This window comes from Ursus arctos, unplaced genomic scaffold, assembly GCF_023065955.2.
Source record: "Ursus arctos isolate Adak ecotype North America unplaced genomic scaffold, UrsArc2.0 scaffold_6, whole genome shotgun sequence".
Lineage (NCBI taxonomy): Eukaryota > Metazoa > Chordata > Mammalia > Carnivora > Ursidae > Ursus > Ursus arctos.
The window spans coordinates 10,952,646-10,968,381 of NW_026623078.1; positions in this window are offsets into that span (position 1 = coordinate 10,952,646).

Below are 15,736 nucleotides of genomic sequence, written 5' to 3' on the forward strand. Positions count from 1 at the left end.
GTTTTGTTTTTTGTCTCTTATACCTCAGACTGGATAAAGGCAAGGCCAAAATGCTGAGGAATGGGGGGGGGGGGGGAGTAGAGAAATCCTAGCATGGTTTTTCCAACCAAAGTAGTCTAGCAGGACAGAATTTTTTTTTTAAGATTTTATTTATTTATTTGACATACACAGACAGCCAGCGAGAGAGGGAACACAAGCAGGGGGAGTGGGAGAGGAAGAAGCAGGCTCTCAGTGGAGCAGCCTGATGCAGGGCTCGATCCCAGGATGCTGGGATCATGCCCTGAGCTGAAAGCAGAAGCCCAGTGACTGAGCCACCCAGGCACCCCTAGCAGGACAGAAATTTTTATATGGCAACCATACTACTCCAGCAAAATACCATAGAAACATATTGTAACCTCAATTCCAATGCAGCCAGCGAAAGATGAATAGAGAGACTGCCAGTCTGTAACATCCTCCCTTATCTAATGTCTCACCTAGTGGGTGTATCAGACAAGGCTGAGTGGGGAGCTGGGACTTTGATCATCACTGGGTAGTAATAAATCTTCTCCCTTGCTGTTTCAGTGGAGACCCACAGGAAGCTTCCACCCTTACTCCCACTGCTTACCAAGACTGATCAGTGAGGCCAAGCGGAGACAAGTCAGGACTCTCACCAATACCCATTTGTAATGAGTTCAGTTCTTCCTAGTGTCAGTGGAGGATATGTGGGGAGCAAGCCTTTTCTTCCTTCCAGCAATGTGTTATCAGTGGAGGCCTGAAGAAGAGCTTGAACTACCACCTCCACCCAGTGGTAAGAAGACTCCCCACCTCCAGAATATCAATGGAGGCAAGTGAATGTTTTAGACATCCATCTCCATGAGTAAGGAGACAACATTCTCTTTCACCCATCAAAGTAGTATTGGATGAGCTCTGTTAAAATACAAGATTTAAATAAAATCCAGAATCCTATAACATAACATCCAAATTGTCTAAGTTTCAAGAGAAAATCATCTATCATAACAAGAACCAGGAAAATCTAAAACTTAATGAAAAAAATCAACATATGCCAACACCATAATGAAATATGTATTAGAATTATCTGACAAGAATTTTAAAGCAGTCATCATAAAAATGTTTTATTGTGCAATTATGAAATACCAAAGTAATAGTAGAAAATGATAGAAAAATAGAAATAAATATAATAATAAATAATAATAATAGAAATAATAGAAAGTCTCAGCAAAGACATGGAAAATTCTGGAAGAAAGAGAAGATATAAAGATCTAAATAGAAATTTTAGTTCTAAAAAATACAATGACAAAAAAAATACTTCAGTAAATTGAAGAGAAGATGAAATAATCAGTGAAATTAAAATTAGTACAATTTAAAAAATGAAAACAAATTAATATGTAATCTGGACATATGGACATCTGGACAATGGTGAGAACGTTCACTTAAAAAATGAAAACTAAGGGATGTGAGGGAAGTAATAAAAGATCAAACAACATACTTTGGAGAAATTCCAGAGGAAATAAAATCCCCAAAATTCATTCCAAGGTACATAATTATCACACATTTGAAAACTAAAGACAAAGAAAAACTCTTGAAAGCAGGCAGAGAGAAATAACACATTAGCTGTAGGGGAAAAACAATTTGAATCATAGTGAATTTTTCATCAGAGATTGTGGAAGCCCTAAGCTATTGGCAAAAAATTTTTTTTTGAGTGCTGAAAAAAGAGCATCTCAGAATCCTACAGCTAGAACTTAAGGAAAACTACAGAAAGGCAAAATTTAAGTCAGAATCTTCAATACCACCCTTTTTAGAGTTACTGCAAGTAGATAGAAATTCAGCAAGGACACAGAAGAACTCAGCACCATTAAATAATTGATTTAATTGACATTTATAAAGCACTTTACCCAACAACAGAAAACACATTCTTTTCAAGCACCCATATAATATGTACCAAAATAGACTATATCCTGGGACATAAAAAATGTTCAACAAACTTTAATAATTGAAATCATAAAGTATGTTCTCTGAGAACAATGAAACCAAACTAGAAATCAATAACAGAATGAAAACAGAAATATCTTCAAACATTTGAAAATTAAACTGTATACTTCCAAATATATAACTAATGGGCCAAAGAAAAACTCTCAAGGGAAATAAAAATAAATAAAATGAATAAGAATACAAATACAACATATCAAATTTATGGGACATCATCCTAAAACCATCATAAGGAGAGGAATACATTATCAGGGATGAAACAAGGGATATCACAACAGATCCTGTTTACATCAAAAGAATAAGGAAATGCTACAAATAACTTTATACACATAAAGTTAATCATTTAGTTACAATGGATCAATTATCTTGTAAAGTACAAAGTACAATTCACCCAATATGAAATTGAAAATTTTGACTAGACCTAAAACTATAAGGACACACAAACTGTTAAACACAAAAGGCAAACAAACAAAAAAGCTTCTGAAAAAGAAATCTTTTTAGGCAAAGGTGCTTTTACTGGAGTATTCCACCAAATGTTTAAAAAAATAATAACACCAATTCTACACAATCTAGCATTGCTCAATAATGTAAATTTAAAAAATCTGAACAAAATATCTGCAAATAGAATTCACCAATATATAAAAAGAATTATATCCATCATTAATTGGGATTCATTTCAACAATGCAAAGCTCGTTCCATATTGGAAAATCAATCAATGTAACTCACCTTTTTAACAGGCTCAAAAAAGAAAAATTCTATGATTATAAGAATTGATCCTGAAAACTCAATTGACATAAATGATTAAAATGCTCCGAAAACTAAGAATAAACAAGAACATACTCTGTTTGATAAAGAGTATCCACACAAAACATCGTTATTTCCTAGTGTAGGACTGAATGATTTCCCCTTAAGATCAAAATCAAGGCAAAGATGTCAACTCTCCCCTGCTACTTAAAATCGTACTGGCAGTTGTAGCCAGCAAAAAGCCAGTAAAGGAAATAAAAGACAGATCCAAATGGAAGAAATATAACTTTCTCTGTTTTGAGAATACATAACTCTTTATATGGAAAATTATGAAGAATCACTCAAAACAAACAAACAAAACCAAATAAAACCTCCTAGTGCTAGTAAGTTAGTTCAGCAATATTACATAGTATAACATCAACATACAATGAAGAAATGATTATTTCAACAAATATTCCAGGACCAATTGAATAACAATAGCCAAAAAATTTCACTGTTTATACAAAAATTAACTCAAAATGGATCAAAGATTTCAATGCAAAATGTAAATTTACAAAACATTTAGAAGATAAAAGAGATATTCTACAGGACTTCATATTCAAAGACTTCCCCCAAACCTTGACCTATGAAAGAAAGTAAAGAGAAATTAGGCTTCATTAACACAATACAACAACATTTTTTGGGCCAGGAGAGATACAGTTAGAAGGGTGAGGGCAAGGGGGTGCCTGGGTGGTTCGGTTGGTTAGGCGTCTGTCTTTGGCTCAGGTCATGATCCCAGGGTCCTGGGATGGAGTCAGTCCCACATTAGGCTACTTGCTCAGCAGGAAGCCTGCTTCTCCCTCTGCCTGCTGCTCCCCCTGCTTGTGTTCTTTCTTCTGTCTTTCTGAATGAAGAGATAAAAATTTTAGAGAAAAAATTAAAAAAGAAGAGTGAAGGCAAGCTAGACTGGGAGGAAAATTTTACAGACCACATATGTGACAAAGCACTCATATTGAGAATATATGCAGGATAAAAAAACTCAACATTAAAAAAGAATGCTAATTAGAAAATGGACACAAAACAGTGAATAGACATTTCAGCGTAGAAAATATACAGATGGCATATAAATACATGAAAATATGTTCTACATCATTAGCCAATAAGAAATGTGAATTAAGAGCACAATGAGCTATCACTGCAAGTATATCATAACAGCTAAAAAAAAATAGTGACCATATTCTGAGAAGAATGTGGAGAAATTGGGTCTCCCTTATATTACTGATGGGAATGGAAAATTGAAGCCACATGAGAAAACAGTCTGGCAGTTTCATAAAAACAATAAAATAAGCACACACTTACCATTTGACCTAGCAATTGCCCCTCTGGGCCTTTATCCCAGATCATTTAAAGCTTGTGTTCATAGAAAAACCTATGCAGTATTGTTCATAGTGGCTTTACTTGTAGTAGCCCAAACTAGAAACAACCAAAATGTCCCTTAATGTGTGAATGGCTAAGCAATCTGTGGCACATGCTACCATGGGCTATTACCAGAAATGAGAAGGAACAAATCATTGACACCTGTAAGAACTTACATGAAGCTCAAAGGCACTATACTAAATGAAATAAGCCAACCTCAAAAGGTCATACATTGAATGATTTCCTTTATATAGCTCTCACAAAGTAGTCATTTCAGCCAGTGGTTTGGGATGATGGAAAGCAGAAGGGTGGGTATGACTGTAAAGTTGTATCATGAGTGAGATCTTTGTGATGATGGAATAGTTCTGCATCTTCACTGCAGTACACACATCGAGACATGTGATACACAAATAGAAGTATTGGCTCTGACACTGTACTCTGTGTGAAATGTAATCATTGGGGGAAACTGGGTGAGAGTACAAAGAACATCTTTGTACTATCTTTGTAACTTCCTGTGAAACTATATATCAAATTTAAAATGTTATGTACAAAAAATTTGGGGAAAAATTATAATTTCAGATATAAAAACTATGCAGTTTCTCTCCATAAACCTGTATTTAACTTTATAATTGTCTTCATATGCACATGTATATGTATGCAATAGTTGTCTGTTTTAAAAGAAATTTCTGACTGTGCTGTGTTTTCTAACTTACTTTCATTATGTGAAATTTACTGAGGATATTTTTCCTTCTCATTTAATATTTCCTATATTAATATGTTTTGAATGGCAGGGGTATTTTTTAAGTGTATTTACTTATTATATTTTATTTTATTGTATTTATTTATTTTTAAAGATTTTATTTATTTATTTGACAGAGATAGAGACAGCTAGCGAGAGAGGGAACACAAGCAGGGAGAGTGGGAGAGGAAGAAGCAGGCTCATAGCAGAGGAGCCTGATGTGGGGCTCGATCCCATAATGCCGGGATCACGCCCTGAGCCGAAGGCAGGCGCTTAACTACTGTGCCACCCAGGCGCCCCTACTTATTATATTTTAAAGTTTAATTATATTATTTCACATCTGCCTGGATATCCATTTAAATACCAACCTCTTTAAATAAAGATATTTTGTATACACATATATATGGATTGCTTAGAGCTGGACAGATAACTGAAAGCAGAATTATAAGGTCAAAAGTATAATATGAAGTTTTTGATACTTATTTAATGAATTTCTCACAGAAATAGTCTATCAATTTACATGACTTTTAGCAATATATTCAAGTATGAGTTTCCACAGGGCAAGAACTTATGTTACTGACTCATATACTTAATTACTGGTAGGGTTGCAGTTTCTTTTCAAATACTTACTGATCATTTTTTAAAGTATTCATTTATGCCTATAGCATTTTTTTTTGCAATTTATCCATTGATTCATTGTTTATTATCGTGCATGTTTTCTATATATTTATATGTAATATTAACAATTTATTTTATAGTGTAAACGTTGTTTTCCAATTTAACATTTGCCTGTTATTTGACATGCTATTTGCCTATTGTTTTACAAGCAAATGTCTCAAATGCAAATGTCGTAAATTATTACCTAATTACACATACCAATGCTATTTCTTGATAGCTTCTTTTTCTTTTTTAAGATTTTATTTATTTATTTGAGAGAGAGAAATCACACAAGCAGGGGAAGGGGCAGAGGGAGAGAGAGACACAGACCCCCCCCTCAGCAGGGAGCCTGATGTGGGGCTTGATCCCAGAACCCCAAGATCATGACCTGAGCTGAAAGCAGACACCTAATGACTGAGCACCCAGGTGCCCCCTGACTTCTTTTGTTTTTACAAATGAAATGCTTTTCCTAAGTTCAGATCATTTTTTGGAGACAGTTTTCCCTTATGTTTCTCATGATTTGCACATCTTGCAAGTGAGGCTTTAACTGCCCTTTCTTCTGGACTATATTAGCAAGGATGTTTTTATAGCTAAGTGCTTTGGAAGATAGAGCTAGTGTCTCTCTCCATAGCATATAGCATGTTTGCTTACAGCTTTGGAAAATAGAGATAATGCCTCCCCCAGGAGCAAAGGGCAGACATCCTTACTGCTCAATATAATAAAGATAATAGTTTCCTCTGAAGCGCTGTTCAGCATACTTACTGTTCATTATAAAACTCTGGCTTTCTCTATTGTAATGCGCCCCAGATCATGTATCATCTGGCCTTCTTCTCATTGCCCTATGGGAATTGAGGGTCGGGAAACTAGTGCAAAAATAATGAACTTCTGGCTGTTGTAAGTAGTGTGACTAACAAACTAACATTCAACACTTAACCAAGAGTCTCATGTCTTCTACCAACATCCATGAAATTCTTATGCTGCAACATGTTGGCTTGCAAGTAGGTAAATCTTAGAGCTTTCACAATTCTTGACAATCCTATATACAATACCTTATGATATTTCTATTCTATTTTCTATTCCACTCAGTTACTTTTTATTTAACATTTAAATAAATTAGGCATTTCCAGATTGCATATTTGAGACAGTAAAATTGTTAAAAGGAAAGACCTTGGAGCCAGACTACCTGGGTTACACCTTCTGCTACTCAGTAGCTGCATGAACTGGGGCAAATTACATAATCTCTCTTGGCCTCAGTGTAATGTTTACAAAATAGACACAACACTTCTTCATAGAATTTTTTATGAGGATTGAATAAACTGATTTATATAAAGTACTTGAACCAGTGCCTGGCACATATTACACACTATGTCAGTCTTAAGGTTAGGGGCTAAATTTCAACTTACTTAAAGGGTGAATTTACTGGTTGATAATTTCATTATACACTAGAAAGGACAATGAGGTTTTTTTTTAATTAAAAGCAAAGATGACAAAACATATTTTGTGCCTACTGAGTCTACACCTATATCTTAGAATCTTTGCAAGTAGATTCTGGTTATTTATTTATTTTTTAAACAATATTTAAAACGAATGTTCAAAATAAATTTAAAAGTTCCATACAAGAGAACAGAGAATAGCTTTGTGCCCTTGGTTTTGGCAAAGAATTCTTAAATAGGACATAAATATTACTAAACACGAAGGAAAATAATTGGGCAATGTTTAAATTAAGAACTTATGTTCATCAAAGTCCCCTTGAGAATGGGTAAAGGTAAGCCGATGACTGGGAGACGGGTATGCAGAACACATTTATTTGATAAAGAACTTTTATCTAATACACACACACAATCACACATGTTCCTAAGTGCAAGACAGTGTGATGTGCCTTATGAAGAAAATGCATGTGTTAGACAATCTTCATTCAGTTATGAGTTATAGTGCTGTTTGCTGTGAGTTCAGTATTAGAGAATCAACAACATACAACACATTAAATAAGGTATTTCAAAACAGAATCATACCCAAAAATGTTATGTACTGATCAGTTGACAAAAATTGTACTGATCAGTTGACAAAAATGTTGTGACCAGAGTCTTGCAGGAACTTAATCTTGTATTTTCCGTAGGAACAATACTTCAGGGTTTGCTAATTCATGCTTGCAGTGACTTTAGAGAGCATAACTGGCACAAATAATTAGATTCAAATGTGTGTATGTGTATATTTGAATTCTACAAATCAATTATAAAAAGGCTGATAGTCCTTTTTTTTTTAAGTGAATAAAATGTCTAAACAGAACAGATACTTCACAAAAGACAATAAACAAACATCTGATTGACAGGTGTCTTCAGAAATCCGGAAATAAGTTAAGCCACTCCCTTCCATTGGCAAACCCTAACAGGAAGCCAATGGAAGTTTACAGGCTTCCTTTCCTCACCACAGAGAGATGGATATAAAGGGCCTGAGGCACACACACACTGTTCTGCACACATAGTAAATGGGAAACCCTGGCCAAGGGTTGAGGTTCCCAGTGGTAACCACAGATGACTGTTGCTAGATTGTGTAAATCCCAAGCTTCTTTTATTATCTCCAGAAATATATAAGTGATCTCAAACATTGAGTCTGACTGGACATTTTTGCAGTCTTCATGTCAGGGGCTGAGTTGGATTTAATTTGACTTAGAGAAAATCAATTTTCTTCCCAATGAAGACTGTTTTACTATATTCAAAAGTATTTGGAGATGTTTTGATCTTGTTTGACGGTAAAACAAATTGTAGAATATAGAAGTAATCTAATTCTAGATTTGTAAGAATTTCACCATAAAATGACCTGAGCACAGTCATTATATTTTCAGTAATATTTAAAAAAATTTGAGTTTATTCTATGATTATATTTATCCATATATATTTGTTTGGGGTAATTTAAAAATATATTACCTTGTAATGATTTTAATATATTAGAAAAGTATGGTAAATGTATAATTATCTATCTGTATGTGTGTATGTGTATTAATTTCCTTTTTCACCTTGTTAGTATGTTTTATATCTTCCATCTTTTAATATACTCTAAGATATTATTTTATTTGGAGATATTAAGCCCATTTTCATTTTTCTTATTTTGTCTATTTTTCACTTTACTTACTACTCTCTCCTTTTTATTAGTTTTATATTATTTTTCATTTTATTTCTTACATTGATTTTAATTTACTTTCATTTATTTAATAATCAAAACATTTAGTCCTATGATTATTCCTAAGGTGAACATTTTGGCTTTCTCCCTTAAAGTTTGATACTTGATATTCTAATTAATAATATTTTCAAACATCCTGTAATTTCAACCATTCTATTTGAATAATCAATATTTAGGACATATTTCAATCATTACAAAATTAGTTATTTTAAATTTTGATGTTTTATAGCTTATCTCCATCAAGATGCATCAGAAAAAGGCCAGTTTAATTTCTACTTTTTACATTTATTGAAATTGTCTTGTGGCCTAAGTATTATATGAATAATTAAAACTATATATTAATATGTAATTTTTCAACTTTATTGAGGTATAACTGACAAATGAAATTGTAATATATTTAAAGTATACAATGTGATTATCTGCTACATGTACACATCGTGAAAGAATTTCTGCCATCAAGTTAATTAACACACCCATCACCTCACTTTATTTACTTTTTTAAAAAAAGATTTTATTTATTTATATGAGAGAAAGAGAGAGAGCGAGAGCGGGAGGGAGGAGCAGAGGGAGAGGGACAAGCACACTCCCTGCTGAGCATGGAGCCGGATGCAGGGCTCCAGTCTAGGACCCTGAGATCATGACCTGAACCAATGGAAAATCTTAACTGACTGAGCCACCCAGGTGCCCCTATTTTTTGAGTTTAATAGTTAGCTAAAAGTTTTCTTCCCTCTTAAGGAAAATGCATGACTGTATTTCCTTAGTTACTTCAGATATCAACTATTTTATTATGCTGTGACCTGAGGTGACCTCCAGAAGCTATTGAGGTATTTGGAACCCTTTATTAAAACACTACTGGATGGGGCACTGGTGTGTCTCATTTGGTTAAGCATCCAACTCTTGATTTCAACTCAGGTCATGATCTCAGGATTGGGATCAAGCCCTGCATCAGGCTCCATGCTCAGGGGGAAGTCTGTTGTCCCTCTCCCTCTGCTCCTCCCCCTGCTTGCTCTCTCTGTCTCTCTCTCAAATAAATAATTAAAATCTTTAAAAAAAAATTACTGGACTCACATCTTTGTGTTGACAACACTTTTCACTACTTTCTGTCACTTCTAATAGGTATTCCATCTCTCAATTTACTGCATAATGGTTATACTTAAACAAAAGATACAGATAAAAAAACAGGTGATATGCTATCAATGTAAGTGGAATCATGACATATTGTATTAGAGAACTGATGGTATTTTCTACAAATGCGTTTCACAAGATGGCATCAGTTTTGTGACTTCTGCTTTGAGTTTTGAGAGAATTTTTACTTCTTTTTCAGTTCTTGGCAATATTTAAGACATTTGATCTGTCAGATAAATAGCTCCTGGAGAGCAGCTTTACATTAATTTACTTATGTTTAAATAGAATGGTATCTGATACTAAAACTACTGAGAACTGTTACTTATATCTTTCCTTAAATAAAAAGCTTATGTAATCTCTCAGAAGCTAAACACCTAATTTTTACCAAAAAAAATCATCTTTTTTCTTAGAGAAAGAGAATGTTTTTCCCCTTTAAGCATGTTTGTTTTACTTAATAAGAAACTTTACACACCTGGTTTGTGCTGTTGCTATTTTGCCTAATCACATTCATATTTTTTGCTTAATCACATAATATTTTACAGATATTCCCTAGAGTTACACTAAGGAATATATACTAATCATTAAAGAGAACCGAGAAATGTTTCTTTCTCCAAAGTCATCAAAACTACATAAAAAATGATACCCTGAAGACCTATACCTAAAAAGTAACTAAAATTTGGTTTCATGCATTATAGATTTGTAATGATGATACTGATTTTTAGGTTAAATAAATAAGAAAAAGAGAAATCAGAACTTCAAACAGGAATCTCATACTCCAAACTCTGGCATTCCTCAGATCCTTCAGCAAAGGACTACAGTGATGTTATATACTTTGTACCTGGGCAAGGTTTTCCCCTCCCCAAATTGTGAAAGCCAGGCATATACAGAAACAGTAAATAGATGATTTTATACTCAGCACTTGAAATCAAAGCAAATAAAAAATAATTTGTTCAGCAACCACATGACAACTATGTCAGAAATATTTCTCAGTCAACCTGTGTATGTACCAGTATTCCCTTTATAACAGTTAAAAATACTCCTATGATCTTGTCTTGCCTATTCTGCTCACTCAAAAGCAGACCTATCCTGGTGCCCCAGTGTATCATAGACATGATAGCTATTTGATTTCTTAGTCATAGCTATCCTCAATGATGCTGATGTATGGATTGTCATACCTGCCTTTGCTGGTTTTAAATTTCTCTGTTGAGAATCTTTGCCTTATAAAGGTCTAAATGTTACAGTATTGCACTTAGAATAGTTGTTTCATTTTATTCTTTTTTTTTATTTGTACAAGTAACAGCTAACATTTATAGAGCACCATAACATGTGGAGTAGTCTTATGAGTTATTTTTAGGAAACTTATTTCATCCTTATGCAATTCTATGAGACATTGCTAGTATTATCAATGGATATTTTTACAGAAGTAAAAACTGACTCTCCGAAGTAATTTGCCTATAGTCATCTAGTCAGCAAGTAATAGATCTGGGCAGGGTGACTCTGGCCCTCAAGTCTTTAGCTATTGAAAGACACTCAAAAGATCTAAAAGACTGAGATGTAAAGAGAAAATGGAACTTTTTCCAGTGACGGTATGTATATTAGTAATGATTATTTCAGTTTTATATACAAACAAAAATGTTATTTTTAAACTATGTGTTTCACTCATTTCTCTGTCACTCAAATGGGAAACTGAAATTGGCCACAACAGCTGACTACAAATACAGTACAGATTCATGCTCTGCCATGATAAAAAGAGCCATCTTAGAGTGGAATTCTTGTAATTCTGGTTAACTTTTAGCACTATCCATCCATCCTTGAATAAAATCTCTTCAATAGGGTACAAGGCCAACACACCCCTCAGCAAACTTATAATTTAGCACACTCCAAGGAACTCCACTTATTGACCTACTCTGAACTGTGTCTTTTTTGTTAAGACTCTTGCCATCGTTTGCTTGAACATGCTTCCCTACTGTGGTGATGGGCATGAGGATGTATTGTTAATGATTATCTGCTTTTCTTGGCCATTAAGGACCTCAGTTTTACAATAATTGTGCAGACTCAAGGTAATTAGAGACATCCTACTGACAGTCCAACCACCCGAAGCCACATTAGCCTTATCCTAATGCATATTATCATTTCTTATACGTTCTGTCAATGACAGCGATTGGAAGGCTTTGAGGCATTCAAATAACTTGTCTTCTACCATGACCAAAATTTTACAAGCAATGCCAGAAATTTTCTGAATTTCTCTGAATTCTGAGGAAATGAAGGAATCTGCTCAAAACACAGGGTTTTTGAAATTTATGGGAGAACTAGGCTTTTAGAAAATCTATTAGTCAGTGTTCTCTGGGAAAACAGAATGAACAAGATGTTTATATATATATATATATAGAGAGAGAGAGAGAGAGAGAGAGAGATTTTAAGTAATTAATTCATGAGATTGTGGAGGTTGACAAGTTCAGAATATGTAGGGGGGCTAACAGGCAGAAGACCCAGGAAGAGTTGTAATCTGAGTCCCAAAGATACTCCACTCTTACTTAGATTTCCCTCTGGTTCAGAGAAAGTCAAGCTTTGTTCTATTTAAGCCTTCCACTGATTGGATGAGGACCACCCACATTATAGAGGGTAATCTGCCTTACTCTAAGTCTTTGCATTTAAATGCTAATCTTATCAAAAACACCTTCACAAAAACATCAGAATAATATATGACCACATATCTGGGCGCCATGGCCCCACCAAGTTGACACATAAAACTAACCACCACATCATCCTATTTAAGGTATTTTTGTGTGTGTGGAGTATGAGACTGATTTATTGAATATATGTCCTTAGCTCTTCCTTAGATGAGCCACTGTGTGGTAATTTTATTCCATCATGATTACAATTTGGATGAATTCAAAATAATTAGCTGAGTGAAAAAAGTCAGTCTCAAAAGTTATAGATTGTATGAGAAGTTGGTGAAATCTGAATAAGCTCTTTGATTGTGCCAATGTCAATTTTTGGTTTTGTTTTATACAATACTTATGTAGGGTATTACAATGGGAAACTAGGTAAAGAGCACATTGAATCTATCCATATATTTTTTTCCCTAAGTTCTGGTGAAACTATGATTATTCCAAAATAAAAAAGTTAAAGAAACTTGGTATTTAGCTACAAGTTAAAAACTTAACATTAACACAAAAACCTGTACACAGATGTTTATAATAGTTTCATTCATAGGGGTGCCTGGGTGGCTCAGTCTGTTAAGCAGCCGCTTTCAGCTCAGGTCATGATGCTGGGGTCATAGGATCAAGTCCCTGCATTGGGCTCCCTGCTCAGCGGGGACCCTGCTTCTCCCTCTCCCTCTGCTGGTCCTCTGCTTCTGTTCTCTGGCTTGTGCACTTTCTCTCAAATGAATGAATAAAATCTTTAAAAAAAAGTTTCATTCATAATTACCAACATTTGGAAAAAATTGTGATGTTTTCTAGTAATCAAATAAATAAATAAACTGTAGTACCTCCAGACAATAAAAATAAATAAATAAATTCAGCACACACACAAAATAAATAAAATCATGAAAATAAGTAGAGGAAAATTAAAAGCATAATACCAAGTAAAAGATGCCAATCTTGAGCCTAACAATATAACATTTTGAAAAAGGCAAAACTATGGAAACATTAAAAACATCAGCAGTTGCCAGAAATTAGATGTGGAGAGAGAGGTGAATAGGTAGAGCATAGAGGATTTTTAGGGCAGAGACTCTAATCTGTATGACACGATAATGGTGAATATGTTATTGTACAGTTGTAAATCTACAAAATGTGGAACACTGAAAGTGAACCCCATTGTAAATTATGGTCTTTAGGTTTATGTAGGTTCATAAGTTGTAGGAAATGTACCACCCTGATGAAGGATACTGATCCTGGGGGGCCTGTGTATGTGTGGTAAAGGGACATACGGGAAATCTCTGTATTTTCCTCTCAATTTTTCTGTGAACCTAGAACTACTCTAAAAAAATAAAGTCTATTTTATTAAAAAGTTATAGAAAATAAAGGAATGGTAAAATATTATACATTATTAATCTTAAGAAAACAAATGTCTATATATGAAACTGACAAGAAAAGGTATATTACCTGTGAAAAAGGGTTATTTCATAATTACAAAAGGACCAGCACATCAAATAGACATAATCTTAATGGTGTAGGCAACCATTAAAAAATAAAGATTTATGAAGCAAAACCCAAGTGTACAGAAGAGAAATATAGACAAATCAAAAATTATAGTTCTGAATATTTTCACTCTTCTCTCAGAAATAGACAAAGCAAGTAGACGGGGGGAGGAAAAAAGATGGCAGAGGAGTAGGGACCCTATTTCAGCCGCTCCCCTGAATCCAGCTGGATATCTACCAGACCATCCTGAACACCCACAAAATCAGCCTGAGACGTAGGAAGATACATCTGGATCTCTACAAATGAACATCTCTGGCACTGGGTATGGAAGTATGAAGTATGGTGCTGGGTATGGAAGTATGAGCCAAGAGTCTGCACTCAGATATCAGAAGATAAACAGAAGGGAGAGGGAGCTACCGCGCTCGGCTGCTGGGAAGCAGAAGTCTCCTGCACTGGGGAGCGGGCCAGACTCACAGACCGGTAGCTGCAGGGAAACCAGACTGAAACTGGGAGCTCTGCAGCACGTGCAAGAACTGGGGGTGGCTGGCGGTTTTAGGAGCACAAAGGGCAGAGACGTGCCAGCCCTGAGAGCAAGGACTGAGAGAGTGTCTGTGGGGTGCACAACCCAACAACTGTGGATTTTTAGCAGCACCAACAGAAATGGAGTTAGAGTGGCCTGGAAAGGTCAGTGAAGAGCAGACTGTGATCTCTCTGTTCTGAGAGAAAGGATTGAATACAGCCATTGCTTCTCTGACTGTCAAAAGAGTCACAGAAAGCCACCAGGGAAAGCCACCAGAGAAGAAAAGCCCAGAGAAACTGGTTCTCACTGTGCCCATCCCCCACCCACAGGGGACAGGGCAACTCTGCCCAAACAAGGTTGCCTGAGCATCAGCGCAGCAAGCCCCTCCCCGGGAAGGTAGGCTGAAAGAACAAGAAGCCCACCTCCCTAAGGTCCCTATAAAGCTAGTGCATCTTGCTTGGGCCCTGGTCAATAAATTGGGCTTTGTATATCCCTGCAACTGCACCTCGTCAGAATGACAAGGAGGAGGAACCCCAACAAAGGAAAGAAACAGAGACTAGCCTCTGCCACAGAATTAATGGATATGGATATAACCAAATTGTTAGAATGGATTTCAGAGTAACAATTGTCAAGATGATGCGTAGGCTTGAAAAAAATATTTAACGAAAATATAGACTCTCTAAGGGCTGAAATGAGAATGAATCTGTCAGAAATTAAGAATGCTATGAATCAAATACAGGCTAAACTGGATGCTCTGATGGCCAGGGTAAACAAGGAAGAAGAATGAATTAGTGAGTTAGAAAATGAGATGATAGAAAAGAAGAAAAGAGAAGAAACCTGGCTAAAAAAACTCTACTTTCAAGAAAAAAGGCAAAAGGAGATTACTGACTCAATGAAATGTTCCAATGTCAGAATCATTGGCATCCCCGAGGGAGTGGAGGAAGAAAGAGGTCTAGAAGAGATATTTGAACAAATTGCAGCTGAGAACTTCCCTAATCTGGTGAAGGAAATAAGCATTCGTGTCCAAGAGACAGAGAGGACCCCTCCCAAGATCAATGAAAACAGACCAATACCACAACATATAATAGTACAATTCACAAATCTTAGATCCAAGGAAATAATCTTGAAAGCAGTGAGGGGGAAGAGATTCCTCATGTATAGAGGGAGGAACATGAGAATAATGTCAAACCTGTCTACAGAGACCTGGCAAGCCAGAAAAAGCTGGCAAGACATATTCAGAGCACTAA